General features: G+C 44.8%; 1 protein-coding gene across 2 annotated transcripts in view; it reads right to left on the reverse strand.

Moving 5' to 3' along the window:
- Positions 1 to 12,472, reverse strand: part of spop (speckle type BTB/POZ protein) — a 69,026-nt gene extending 56,554 nt beyond the window's left edge. For both annotated transcript variants that reach the window (XM_071894386.2, XM_071894385.2), the window contains exons 1-2: positions 12,290 to 12,472; positions 6,952 to 7,087 (exon numbers count right to left, since the gene is read on the reverse strand). The gene's annotated coding sequence lies outside the window, so the exon portion shown is untranslated. The remainder of the gene's footprint in view (positions 1 to 6,951; positions 7,088 to 12,289) is intronic.
- Positions 12,473 to 13,886: the final 1,414 nt, after the last annotated feature.

Raw genomic sequence — 13,886 nt, forward strand, 5'->3', positions numbered from 1 at the left:
AAATACAGTTTTCAATTTAGTTCTCAAGGTAATTACATATCTTGTTATGTAAGATATATGACATTTGAATTTCATACATACCGTATGATTTTAAAAAACGGCTAAAATTTCAAGAGTTACAAAATTTACATATAATTTTCAGGTGACATTTTCAATATTCGCTCCCTCAAGAACCCTAGTTGAGATAGCGGTGGGCGTCGAGTGTCTGCACACGTCAGTCTCTGTGTGGCTGCTAGCACCTAAATGCCAACCTCTATCCGTGCAGTATTGACTGTTAAGAAGTGTAAAAGCCTGCAACCTGCAGCAACAAGCTGACGCCAGCCAACTCTGAATGTGTCTGGCAGAGGCATATCGTCTCTGTTAATCAGCCAGCAGCCTGATCTGGGATCAGTTCATTACCTGGGCACAGAGGCTCACAGAAAGCCAACCGGTAGGCATCAAATCCACACTCCCACGACACTATTAAGATAAGGCCCGCAAAATAACTGCTCTGCTGGTGTTAGTAGAGGTGGCAAACCCTGTATGTCATCCTCCGAATCCAAGCCTTCCTAATTCATGTCAAGGTTACATGTGCTCCCCTCAATATTCTTTGCGGCGCAGAGCCTTTTTGAGGGTCATCAGATGGTGCCTGGTGCCGCAGACGCTTCTGAAAGCAGGAAATGCCAGGCAGATAAAGCTGCTAGACTGCAACAAACACACACACACACACACACACACAAACACGCAGTAAGGTGACATTTAAGATCTCCGCAGTGAATCTAGGAGCATAACCAACAGTTCCTCTCTCCCTCTCTTCTGCTATCTCTGAGAACACTCCTGCCACTATCAAACTTTCAGTCCTAAACCTCGTCTTCTCCGCCTATTCTGCCGTTTGAAATTACTCATGTTAACTTTTTCACGCGTTCTGCCTTTTGTCTAAATCGCCCTGGCAAATCAGTCGCATCAGGCTGCCTTTGGTGGAGACCTCCTCTGAGATTATCACTCTCTAATGGAGTCATTTGAGTCGGGCACATTCCAATCTCTGCACGGCCAATCAAAAGCACCGGAGAGACTGACTCTGTTCCAGGAGATGCCAAGATGGTGGCAACAACAGACAATGATGGAGGGAGACAGACAGAGGCAGATAAACAGAGAAGCAGAGGGAAAAAAGAAAAGGGAAAAAAACAGAACAATGGAGAGACAGCATTCATCTTACACCAATGTATCCAAATAGGAAGGAAGGAAGGAAGGAAGGAAGCAAGGAAAGCAAGCAGAAAAAAATGAGGAGGTGATGGGATCTGCCTTCATCTTACATGGATGTATCCAAACACATAGAGACAACAGATCGTGTCAACAGAGGGCATAATAATAGTACTGAGGAAGGAAGGAAGGAAGGAAGGAAGGAAGGAAGGAAGGAAGGAAGGAAGGAAAAGTTGACTTTGTTTCATTTTTGTATTTGGTTTGTTTAGGTTCACACTGCCCAATTAAAAGCACTGCACTCTGTCATAATTTACCCTCTCTGTTGTTCATAACACATGAAGAAATAGCTGAATATGAGCATCATTCCAGACTGCAGCTTGCCCTCGGTTCATTTTGTTATGCTAGGCTTTCCAAGCATGAGGAATTGCTGGCTATCAGATGTCAACATCCATCTCCTTTTACTCAGAAAACCTGGCGTTTTGGGGTCGTTTCTTCATTTATTGGTTCAGATTACATTCTAACTCCTAACAAACCCCACCACAGTTCCCTTTGAAGAAAACTGAGATCCACATGCAGGCATCAGTGTGGTTATTTGGTGCCACCCGAGCTCGAATGGCACTGTTCTCACCTGCCCAAACTAACTGAACTAAAGGAGGAAACACTCCAGAGTAAGTGTAAAAACACTCCAAATAAACTTAAATAAATAAACTTTCAAACATGCTTGGTGTGAACGCGCCCTTACACTGATGTATCCAAAATCATACAGACAACAGAATGTCAACAGAGAGTGCAGTAAGAGAGTAGTGTGGAAGGTAGGAAGGAAGGAAGGAAGGAAGGAAGGAAGGAAGGAAGGAAGGATGGAAGGAAGGAAAGATGGATGTTAGGAAAGAAACAAAGCAGAAGCCAAGCAAGAAAGATGGCAAGAAAGCGAGGCAGGGCGATAAAGAAGCAAAAATACAAGCCAGAAAGCAAAAAAGAAAGCAAACAATTAGTTAAGAAAGAAAAAAAGCAAGATACAGTAGAAAGAAAGCTAGAGTTAGTCAAGAGTCAAGACTTGTGGCCCCTCAACAGGAACCCTACTGGAGGAAAAATATAAATAAAACACAATCATTAACCAGCTCTGCCACACAGGGTTGCCGCGGCAACTGGAATTAGAACCTGGGGTAACAAGAGAAATGGGAATGTGTGGGACAACCCAGGTGAGAGTGAGAGAGGGAGAGAGAGAGAGAGAGAGAGAGAGAGAGACAGAGAGAGAGAGAGAGAGAGAGAGAGAGAGATGCCTTCATTTTTTCCTATGGAGAATACAGTAACGTTAACAAACAGCCTGTGACACATTACATGCTTATACAGAGGCACTGCTTATACAACAATGTGATATATAAAAGTGTGTGTTGCGTTACAGTCATACAAACATGTGGCAGCAGTCTACTCAAACTAATACATGAAGAACCCAGAAGTGTGTTTTCCTCAATTCATCATCATCTAAATTCATATTTGCATTCTGCAACAAGATTGTGAGAGTTGTATGAAAATTGCAGCTAAGATGTAGATACTTAAAGTAAGATTTTCAGAATAATACAGCTTTTACTTCCTCTTATTAATTAGAGACTCATCAGTAAACAGGCATGATTTTTGTAACACTGTGACAACGTTTGATAGCGCCCACCTCACCTGACTTCAGCTTTATTAGACCGCAGCGCTGTGGCAACCGCTCCATCGTAAAAAAAATATATATATAAAAAAAATAACATTCAAGCACCTTTCTAGGTCTGCTTGGAGGTTGCCAGGAGACAGATAATGCCAATTGGAGGCTGGTAGTTTATCAGGTCAGGATGTTAAGACCTAAAATGTCAATATTGCTCCCGAGGGAGAGAATAATTAAGGCATAAAGATCTAAAAGTCTTGTCACATATGGCTGGCCAGCTGTCACATCTGTCTGATCATATTCATGCCGGCAACAACTGGGCCTATACTAAAGCAGCAGCAGAGGATGTAATGGCTGAGCATTAAATGCCAGCTGACTGAGCTACAACTAAAGGCTCACACAGTAAAGCACAGCGAAGGAGAAAAAGGCTGGCATTTAAAACAATACACAAGCGCGGCTTCTCATTTTAGACGCTCACTCCCTTGTGGGTTGTCTCAAAGAGATCTATTCCCCACGGTTCCACTTCACACACTCCCAGCGCTCAGTGTTATGGTAAGCAGCAGTGCAGAACCCACAGAAGAAGAAGCACAGTATTAATGTATTTAACTCTGCAGAACTCCTGAGGGCTTCAAGTTTCCCCTGTTGGGGCAGCAGAGTGGCGCGGTGAGTCCAGAGACCATCCTTCACCTGGAGGACCCGGAGTTCAAGCCCTCCTGTCTGCTGAAGGGTCCATGAGCAAGACACTGAGCACCTTTCCAGCTCCAGAGACGCTGTTCTGTAGCTGACACACTGTAGTATTATATTCAGGGTGTTTGCAAACCTCTAGTCCATTTGCTGTTACTTTGTTGCATTTATGCTTTGGTTCGGTTAAGTTTCCGGCAGAAAATTTTCAAATGAACCATAATTTATCAACACGAGCCATGTGGGAGCCAAATTTGTCAAAACAAATCCCATTCCAGGCCCTGCTTCAGCTCAGCATGATGGACTTCTCTGCAGTCTTCGCTCTTTGTTTGCACTCAGCTTGAATACTCCTTGTGTGCTCTTTCAAGCAGTTAGGAAATGTGCTCCTCAGCCCATATATTGAGCAGGCATTTCACCTCATCTTGACTCCAAGTTTGCTCATTTTGTTATGCTGGGCTTTCCAAGCATGAGGAACTGCTGGCTATCAGATGTCAACATCCGTCTCTTTATACCCATAAAACCACGTTGTAGGGTAGTTTCTTGTAGATCTCATTCTAGTTCTCATTCCTAACGAATCGCTCTGCTTTCACTTGGAAGAAGACTGAGACTCACATTCTCAGGCGTCTCGGCGCGGTTATTTGGTGCCACCTGAGTCCAAATGGTATTGTTCTCACCTGCCCAAATAAACCAAACTGAAGGAGTGAACGCTCCAGAGTTCAGATAAAACTGCTTGGTGTGAAAACACCAAACATGCTTGGTGTGAACGCGCCCTTACACTGATGTATCCACACTCATACAGACAATAGAATAGTCAACAGAGAGTGTAGTAAGAGAGTTGTGTGGAAGGTAGGAAGGAAGGAAGGAAGGAAGGAAGGAAGGAAGGAAGGAAGGAAGGATGGAAGGAAGGAAGGAAGGAAAGACGGAAGGAAAGGAATGAAAGATGGATGTTAGGAAAGAAACAAACAAAGAAGCCAAGCAAGAAAGATGGCAAGAAAGCGAGCCGAGGGAGATAAAGAAGCAAAAATGCAAGCCGGGAAGCAAGAAAGAAAGCAAACAATTAGTTAAGAAAGAAAAAAAACACAAGCTGGGCCAGGTCTAGCGAGCTGGGTCAGGGGTGGGCGTGCACTGGGTGTCTCCCTGTGGTCCCTGCTGTGGCCTGGGCTGTGAGTGTGAGAGAGGGCGGTGCGGTGGGATGTGGCTGTCTGGCAGGCAGCTGGCGGTCGTGACTGACAGGTCAGGTGAGCGCCACTGGTCCACTCAGGCGTGCAGATCCAGCTCCTCTGACTGATCTGAAGTGGCGTCAATTAACTGGAGCAGCCGAGTGTGAGGGAGGGGACTGGGGGGACGGGCCCTAGACAAGCCTCCTGACAGGTATGGAGGGGGGGGGGGGGGGGGGGGGCAAGATGAGTGGGACCCTCTGACAGGTCCTCTAATGCCCCACCAGCACCAACCCCCCCTCCATCTCTTTCAGATGCCCCCATGAGCTAATTACTGTGTATCCATATGGAGACACTTGTCACTGTGATCACAGCAAATTGGCTCTAACTGCAGGGTCAGCAAGGACTGTCTTTCACTCAAGTATACAGGCAGGATACACACATTTAGTCTTACACAAACACACATACACACACACACACACAACTGTTTTCATCTTTTTCAATATTTGAAACTATTCGAGTTTCCTGAGAGAACAGAAATTAAGTTGGAACCTGGAAAATCAGATGCAATATTTTCATTTTTGCCTCCTCACAGATACTGCCTCACATACACATTTGCAAAACCACTTTCCTTATGTGATTCTGCATGATGCTCTGTCTGTATGATACTGTAGAACAGAGGTGATTAAAATATTCCAGTGTTTCTCAACAAATCCTACGCATAGCTTTAATTTTCATGGATATGTGCAGCAATGCTGACGTTAGAGCACGCTGCCAAGTGAAATGCTACTTTTCACTTGAAATGTATGAAGGTAAATCACTCTGAACCGGGAACATGAAGAATGGATTGGTCTGCCTTGGAATTTGTAGTCACAGAACATATTACAAACCTGTGCTTTCAATTTGAACCCACAGAAAAGATTACCAAATATTATATTACTTGTTATTAGATCACACTGGATGTAAGATCTCCTGATACTGTAGCAGCAGCTGCTCTGTGCATCCCATCAACAGTCAAGCCTATACACACAGGTAGGCTAATATGCCATATCAATAATGCATCTATCTTTTACCATTTGTTTCCTGTGTATCTCGTAGCCTCTAACTGAATAGAGTGTGCTATTTTACCTTGTATTTCCATCCAGCTCTGTTCTGGTGGCTCTTTACTAGTTTTAGATTACCTAATTAACCTTGAAAAGTTTTTTGAGGGAGGCATGCAGCACACCGGCCCACACATTCCCCTGAAGGCTGTATTTTATTGTTTTTTACCCTCTCATGTTAGCACATCCTCCCTGCCTCCGCCCTCATGTCTCCTTCCAATAACCTGATCTCTTCCCTTCTTTCACACTTTCTAGTCTTTTATTAGAGCTGGTTGCTATTTCCACTTTCTAAATGACAGCTGAATATTACCTGAAACTTCTCACCCAGTTGCCATTTACTTGAACAAGTGTCTGCTGCATCTCTCGCTGCTTGGTATTCCTCCACCGGTAGCCTTTAGATCTTCTGTCAGCTTCATTCTTTTTGAAAGTTTGTGTTTTCAATTCAAACCACCTGCCTCATCTCTCATTCTGGACCACCCATTTCCTCTTATCCACTATCTGGTTCAACCCTACCCCTCTATAAAAAAAAAAAAAAGGTGTCCATTGCTCAAAAAGCAAACCAAACTCTAGTTTGCATCATCGCACATTATTGAGCCTTGACTCAATTCCATCTCATCTGCCTCAATATATCTTCCAGAACTACCAAATTGTTGGGAAGATTTTGTCGTGTAGGATGTCTGCACGTTCTATCAAGTTCAATTCAATGCCAGTTAGCATGAAATGACAGGACCAAATTTGCAATTTCAATAAACAGCAGACCTATCAAAATATATACTGTAGGTCTGTGTGACTGGGCTGATGTCTCACTGCAGAAAACAATGCACCAGAAAAAAAAATGTTAAACATTTTAAAAACAGCTAAAAGTTAATTTAAGACTTACAGCGCTGTAGTTAACTATATTATGTAAAACTCTTTACATAATATGATTTAAGACATTTGAAGACTTTTTCCAGGACCTGCAGACACTCTGTTTTGTCACAGTGTCTTGCCGTTTCACCGCCTTCATCATTAAAATGATTAAGTAAAACCCCACAAATATTATGCCTCAGGCTCAGGCCAACTATAACACCCGCCCCCCTCCCCCATCCAAGCCCCCCACCCTCCATGAAACACTTTCCATGTCCCAATATTGGTACAGACCAACGCCCTCCCCTCCCTCCCCCAGATCTTCACCCCATTTGGTACTCACCTAGATCAAAGTCCCTCAAACATCTGTTGTGCTGGCTGCTGCCATGGCTAGCCAGCTGGACTCTGTCCGTCAGGTCTCTCTGTCTGTAGGTGTGTCAGTACTGTGTGTCTGTCCAAAGCCTGGGCTTCTTGGCAGGCTGCAAACACTGGAAAGAATCAACAAGACTCTAGTTGTGAGAGAGGGAGTGGGTGTGAGCCGGCGCCTTATCATATTCCTGCAAGAGACTCCTTGTCAAGTTGACTGTTTGTGCGCGCATCTGTTATGTAGGAGACTTGAATGCAGAGCACTTTGACTGAAAGTGCGTGTGTGTGTGTGTGTGTGTGTGTGTGTGTGCATGTGTGTGTGTGTTTGTGACGAGACATTACAAAGACACATGTTTTACGAAGACTGTTGTGAGGTTTACACAGCGAGGCGGAACAAAGTGGGACAAAGGCCCTCCTTACGTAATTACACCCAGCATTAAAACACTAATCCAAACACAAACTGTATCTGGAGTGTATCCAAACTGCACTCCGAGCCACAGGTGTAAACACAGCCATGAAGGATTGCAATCTCATTTCCACAAATCACCGATGGAGATGCTTATGGCGATAAGATTCAAAGCAGACTTAATGCATCTTTAATACTTCTCGGGTATATTTACACTGACCCGTAAATATGGATAAACAACACAGTGGATGCAATTCAGATGTACAAGTTGCATGTTAATGCGATGTATAAAGGGGCCCACAGAGACCCCAATAACAGTAAAGCCATCTGACAGAACAGACCCACGGTGGCACTCAACTCCAGCATAGAGGTACGCTCTGGCAGCCTCATTAAAATCCTCCAAGTCTAATTCTCTTTCAAATACCACCTCTACCTAAATAAACATGACCGAGGAAGCTTGCTCATATTGCACATGCCTGCCCCCACAGAGGAACAGGATTTCACAGCCTGACTGGTTGTGTTTGGCCAGCCATTATTCTAGAAAGGTCTGTGAATTGCAGCAAAACGTCTAAAGCTAAACAGCCACAGTGATGTTCTTCTGGGTTCATAATACAACCAATCCGCACAGGCGCCTGACATTTAAGTTAAGATATTTAAATGAGGAAAAACTGGCTTGAGTCGATTTTCTTTAAAACCCAACTCATACGGTGCACAGCAGCGTTTTAAAACACGTCTGGATGACTTGACACGATGGAAATAGCCAAGGAAATGTGAGTCACAAGTTGCCTCAAAAAAAGTGAAATAAATTCTGACTAACACTGAACACTGACTAACACTTGGCCCAGACCTACTGAGCAAAGAGTAGGCTATGTTTTACACATATTCTCTTTGTATTCTAGACCAGTATCCATATTGCCTGTGGGCCTTTACCTCAGAGAGAGAAGAAAAGGCCTAAATGAACGAATGAAATCATCTTAAGACCCGCAGGTTTACACGTACATACCGCGGAAATGTCAATCAGATGCAAAATACAGAGGTTGGGTCCCTGCAAGGAATGTCAAAAAGCTGGCTGTGCTCTCAGATGTGTGTATGGGCCCCGCACACGCTGATCAATAGCTCACCTGAAATGAATATGTGATCGTCCTCATTGACTGAACAAGCAGATGTGCACTCAAAACCTGACAACAAAATAGACGCGAGCAAAATCGATATGCCCCACTTTAAAAATCCGTTTAATACCAACCTGGTTTGATGTACCGTTTTTAAAAGGTGGAGTGGGGACTGAAGGGGACGCCTGACCAAAGGCAAAAAATGCAACTGAGTGAACAAAGTGTATGAAGTGGATTGCGATTTTGTTTTCTATTGACAGACACTCGCTAGGCCAATTTGACATCTAACACCTCTTCAATATAAAATAAATGGGGGTTCTCTTTGCTTTTCATTTGTGATATTTAGCCATTATGGTTGAGACTGTGTAATAGATCACACCTCAGTAATCCTCAGTCCCTCAGTTAGTCCCTCAGTTAGCACCATCAGAGAGTACAGTATTTGAAAACTATTGCCAGGCTGGTGATAACTATGTTGATATCTATGTTCTCTACTGATGTGGACATGTTTGTGTGAATTTATTGCCCTTCAAAACTCTCATACTATGACTGGTTAAAGGAAATATCTCTTACACTGTTATATATTATTAATCTGTGATGTTCAATGTATTCCAGCAGATATTTTGAAGTGTTGTAATTTACCTTTTTGCTGTACCCACTTTCCCTCAACCTGCCTGGCCTACTTCAGTTTGTGATTTCCTACATTTCCCAAAATACCTTTCAACAACCCGCAGAGAACATGTGTGAACTTGTTGCATGCAGCTGTTAGTTTGATGTGTAGCTGAGAGAGAGAGAAATGGAAATAGTGATAGTAAAAACAAGTGAGCAAGTGCGTTTTTCCACTCAAGAAAAATGAGAATCATGGCTGCATTGCATTCTGGTCTATTTCTCCACTGACTACGGTCAGTGGAAATTAGTCTCTCTGCCTCTTCTACGATGGATTTCTCCCCGTGTGATTGTTGAACGTCGGTGCAAAATGGCGGCTCAAGAAAGAAGCTCTTGCTCTTTGATTCTGCAGGACTGACACCAAAAATGATGTTTGATGTTTTTGATAGTTGTTATTAAACTCCATTGTAGCGACGCTGCAAATATCTCAACGTGACGTCACGCCATGTACATTTGGCAAGTTTCAATGGGAATGAGAAAAATACATCAACAAACAACAAAATGGGCCAAGAAATGCAAGGTACATCAAACAATAGCTGTTTCTAACAGAATTCAAGTGTTTTAGGGTGAATTTTCACTTTTCTAATAAGATGAGTGATATTCTAACCTATTACCTTTTCCTTAACTCCTATATTTTCTCCCATCCTCGCTGTCCCATTCTCCGGATTAATAATTGCCACCCTCTTAGGATATACTTCCCGTCCCTCTGATTTTCAGCCCTCGCCGAGTGACGCTGGTCAGCGGTGCGATAACGGGTTGTGACCGTAGGAAATGAGGGATGACCTGGAGCTTGTAACCGTCCCGTCAACAGGCTGGATGAGCAGGGTGGGACATGGCCTTCACGCCCTTCCCGTCTTCCCTGTCCCGGGCTGTTTGACCTCCTGTGACTCCAACGGTCTCAAGTGGTCAGTTAAGATGGGGAGAGATGACAGTGGGTGATCCAACCAGCAAAGCCTTGGTGCCATATAGAGATAACTTTAAAAACCCTCTCAACCCCCCACAAGCAACGTCTGAGCCTCATGAGACAGCAGGGTCTGTCTGGAAAAGAAGGAAGAGGAGGAGGATGGAGCTGCCAGACAAGGAGGTGGGAAACAAAAATACAAGAGAAGAGGGAGAATAGAAGGCAGAAAAATGAAGAGCAGACAAGACAGAGTGAGGAGAGGCAGGATGAAAGATAGGTCGATGTACAACAGGCTGATGAAAGAGAAAAAGATAGAAGACAGAGAGAGAGAGAGAGAGAGAGAGAGAGAGAGAGAAAAGAGGGGAGCGGCAGCCCAAACAATAGACAAGAAAAAGACTGGAACAAAAAAAATAAATAAAAAAATCCTGACACACTAAAGGGATGGAAGACAAATTAAGCAGAGGGCAGGGAGGGACACGAAGAGATGGGGGTAGACCAAAAGAAAAAAAAAAAACATCAGACTCGATTCTTCTCTCAGAAGAGGAGCGAATTAAGGAGGAAGAAGAAAGGCCCGCTCCTCTCAGCCTCACCGCTGCTGAAACCTGCACAGACTTAAAAAGACCAATATGTAGAAAGGAACAAAACGCCAGGGGGTTACATCAAGCGCTTGACTACATTCAAAAAGAGCCACATAGGAGGAATAACTGACACAATTAAGAGCATAACTGTCATCACGGCCAATCAACCCAGTTCTGCCCACACACGGCACTGAGCAATAGACCTATCATGAAGAGGGATGAAAGGATGCTAATTCCCTGTAGCGCTATAGCATAGACTACTAATAGCGAATACCAGATACATTGGCTTAAAGGCTACAGCATTATGAAGCTGCTGAAACACGAGACACATGTACAAAATGGTTCCATCACTGCATGCTCCAGGCTAATTTGCACCCAGACAGGAAAGCTGACATTTAAATATAGTCCCGCTGACATGCAAACTAAGTGCAAGCAGTTGCGCAACCCACCTGCGCATCAGAAAAAGAATTATGTGCCAATCCAAAGCCAATCGCGGCCGGATGCATAGTCTCACTTAATAAAATACAAACTAAATTTAATGAGCTCCTCCACGGTGACATCTCCTCTTCCGTTTCTCCGTCTTTTCTCAACTATCATTCACCCTACCTCCATTTCCCCCCCCCCCAACCACCCCACCCCACCCCCCCTCGCTATACCGCCTGCCCTCCCTCCATCTCGCTCGCTCCATTTTTCATTCTAAATCCACTTCTCTGCCTCCATCTTTTCCTCTCTCCATCCAAAACAACAGCCATTCCAGAAAGAGGGCCATCAATCTTCTTCAATGAGACCGGAGTGCGAGAGAGTGCCAAGGCTACAGCAGATTACTATCTCTCCTTACCTCCACTCAACACTGGACAACATGGGGAGGGAAGGGACGGGCGGAGAGGCAGGGAGGGTCGAGAGCGAGTCAGAGAAACAATCTTAGATAGGAGGCCGACACATAATATCTTCAAAAAAAAAAAAAAAAAAACATCCGCCCCCGTCACCAGAGGAAGCTGGTCAAGGAGAGAAGCACGGCGGGGATTTCACACATCCTAATTCAAAAACCTCTAATCCAAACTGGCAATTCTAAAACTTGACCCTTGCTTTTTTTTTTTTTTTTTTTTCCTACTCAGACAACCCAGGAAAGAAAATGTAAGCTTATAGAGAGACATGAGCTGCGCTACGGGGGGAGAGGATCAAACAGCAGTGGTGGGGCTTCAGCTTGTGGAAACAGACAGTTGTTTTTAGTGATGGACTGGCAGGTACAGGTCTTATGCTGAGAAAACAGCAGAGAACAGGTGTGTGTGTGTGTGTGTTTGTGTGTGTGTGTGTGTGTGAGGGCCGGGGGGGGGCGACTGTATTGTGCTTCAGAGGGAAAGGAGGTGGGGAGCATTACGGAGCAGCTGATGTTTATTCACTTGTCAAAACACTACAAGCAAACTGTTGTTAGGGAGCAAGAGGGAGTGTGTTTGTGTTTGTGTGTGTGTGTGTGTGTGTGTGTGTTAAAGACTGCTATAACCTAAATTTGTGGCTTTCTGATATTTCAAGGGACTAGGAAGGGTGTGAATGTGTGTACGTGTGAGTGTGTGTGTGTGTATGCGTGTGTGTGTGTGTGTGTGTGTACGTGTGTACGTGTGTGTGTGTGTGTGTGTGTGTGATGGAGCGTTGATACTTACAGGGGTGGGAAAGACAGAGCCGTGACCTTGCAGCCGAGAGGGGTTTTTAACGAGCCGCCTCACCGCTCTGTGTGTTGCGGTGGCAATAATCCACACACACAGACACACACACACACACACACACACACACACAGACAGACACAGACACAGACACACACTCTTCAACACCAGCGAATCCAAGGCCGGGCGTCTACTCCTGAGCGAAGCCCATGGGAGAAAGAGAAGGGGAAGATGGGAAGGTGTGGAGGAGGAGAGAAGAACAAAAAGGCTTCAGATTTCACACAGAAAATTCTCCTGTCAATTGTGCCACCAGCGTGGCTCAGCCGAGGCTCTGTGATCTCTTATTACTTATGCAATGTGGTCTTCTCAAGCAATGTGCAATCATGTTCAATCCAAGGACATGACAAGACCACCAAGTTAGCTCAGTCGGTTACATTCAAAATTGAACATGATAGGGCTAATTGCTATGCAACATGCTCGCTGAGGAGAGCCTACTTGGGGGGAGGTTTGTCGGGGATAATAAACTCTCCCTTCGTTGTCACACTACTGTTGAGGAGGAAGGTTAAACTTAGAGCTGTCTGTAAAGCTGTCCCTCTGCGACAGTCCCGCTCTGACTGGGGATCAGAGTTGTGCGGCGCCTTTGGGCCTCTGGGCCACACGGCGAGGAAGAGGCGGAGGAGGCGGCAGCAGGGCTCAGCCTGGCGCTAAAGACTTTGACACTAACGTAATCACCGATAATTGATTCGGCTGGTGGGGAAGGAAGGTGCAACATTAAAAGATAAAAACGGCAGCGACGGCGGCGGAGCAGCGGTGGGGCTTAATGTGAGCTGATGGGGCCGACTCCGCCTGTCACAAGCCGCCTGATCACACAGGAAGGGAAGACTCTTAAGACACACACACGTATCGCCGGATCACTATCAGCCGCCGGACCCGCTCAGGACCCTCAAAGGGGGCTTTGATCAGCAGCGGGCCGGGGAAAGCGATGGGGCACATGGGCCAAGGATGAGGCTCTTAAACAGACAGAAGAGAGACGGAGGGGGAGAGGACGGAAAGATAGACGAGGAAGAAGACGAGCGTCCTTCCCTGTCAGGCGACGGCCCTGAGATATCAGATGATGGGACGGAGCCAGCAGGGCGTGCCGATGGCCCTCAAGAGTCAAACAACATCACAGCTTATTGAGCTGAAGTTAGGCGATAGACTGTCCAGTCCAGTGACCACAGCGAAGATAAGCAGTGTGTCCTGTATACTGATCACACTGGTGTATTCTTATATACCAGTTAGTACCAGTTTATACATTATAGTACATTTTTGGTTTTCTGCGTATTTTGGGTGCCGAAATGCACTAAGCTGGCTTTCAGAGGATTCAAAGTATTATTAGTAGTATTCAAAGTAGTATTAGTAGTATTCAAAATGCAAAGATTGGATGCTGTCGAGCTGAAAGTGTCACTTAGAATGTGTTGGTGAACTACAATGACCATAATTCATTGCTCCTAAGATGAAGAGCAGGGAGTCGGTGCAAATTTCTTTGCCTGTTATTTTTATTAGTTGTATGTTTGTATACTTATACTTTCTTTTAACTTTAATTTAACTTTAACTT

Source organism: Centroberyx gerrardi, chromosome 7 (assembly GCF_048128805.1).
Source record: "Centroberyx gerrardi isolate f3 chromosome 7, fCenGer3.hap1.cur.20231027, whole genome shotgun sequence".
NCBI classification, from domain to species: Eukaryota; Metazoa; Chordata; class Actinopteri; order Beryciformes; family Berycidae; genus Centroberyx; species Centroberyx gerrardi.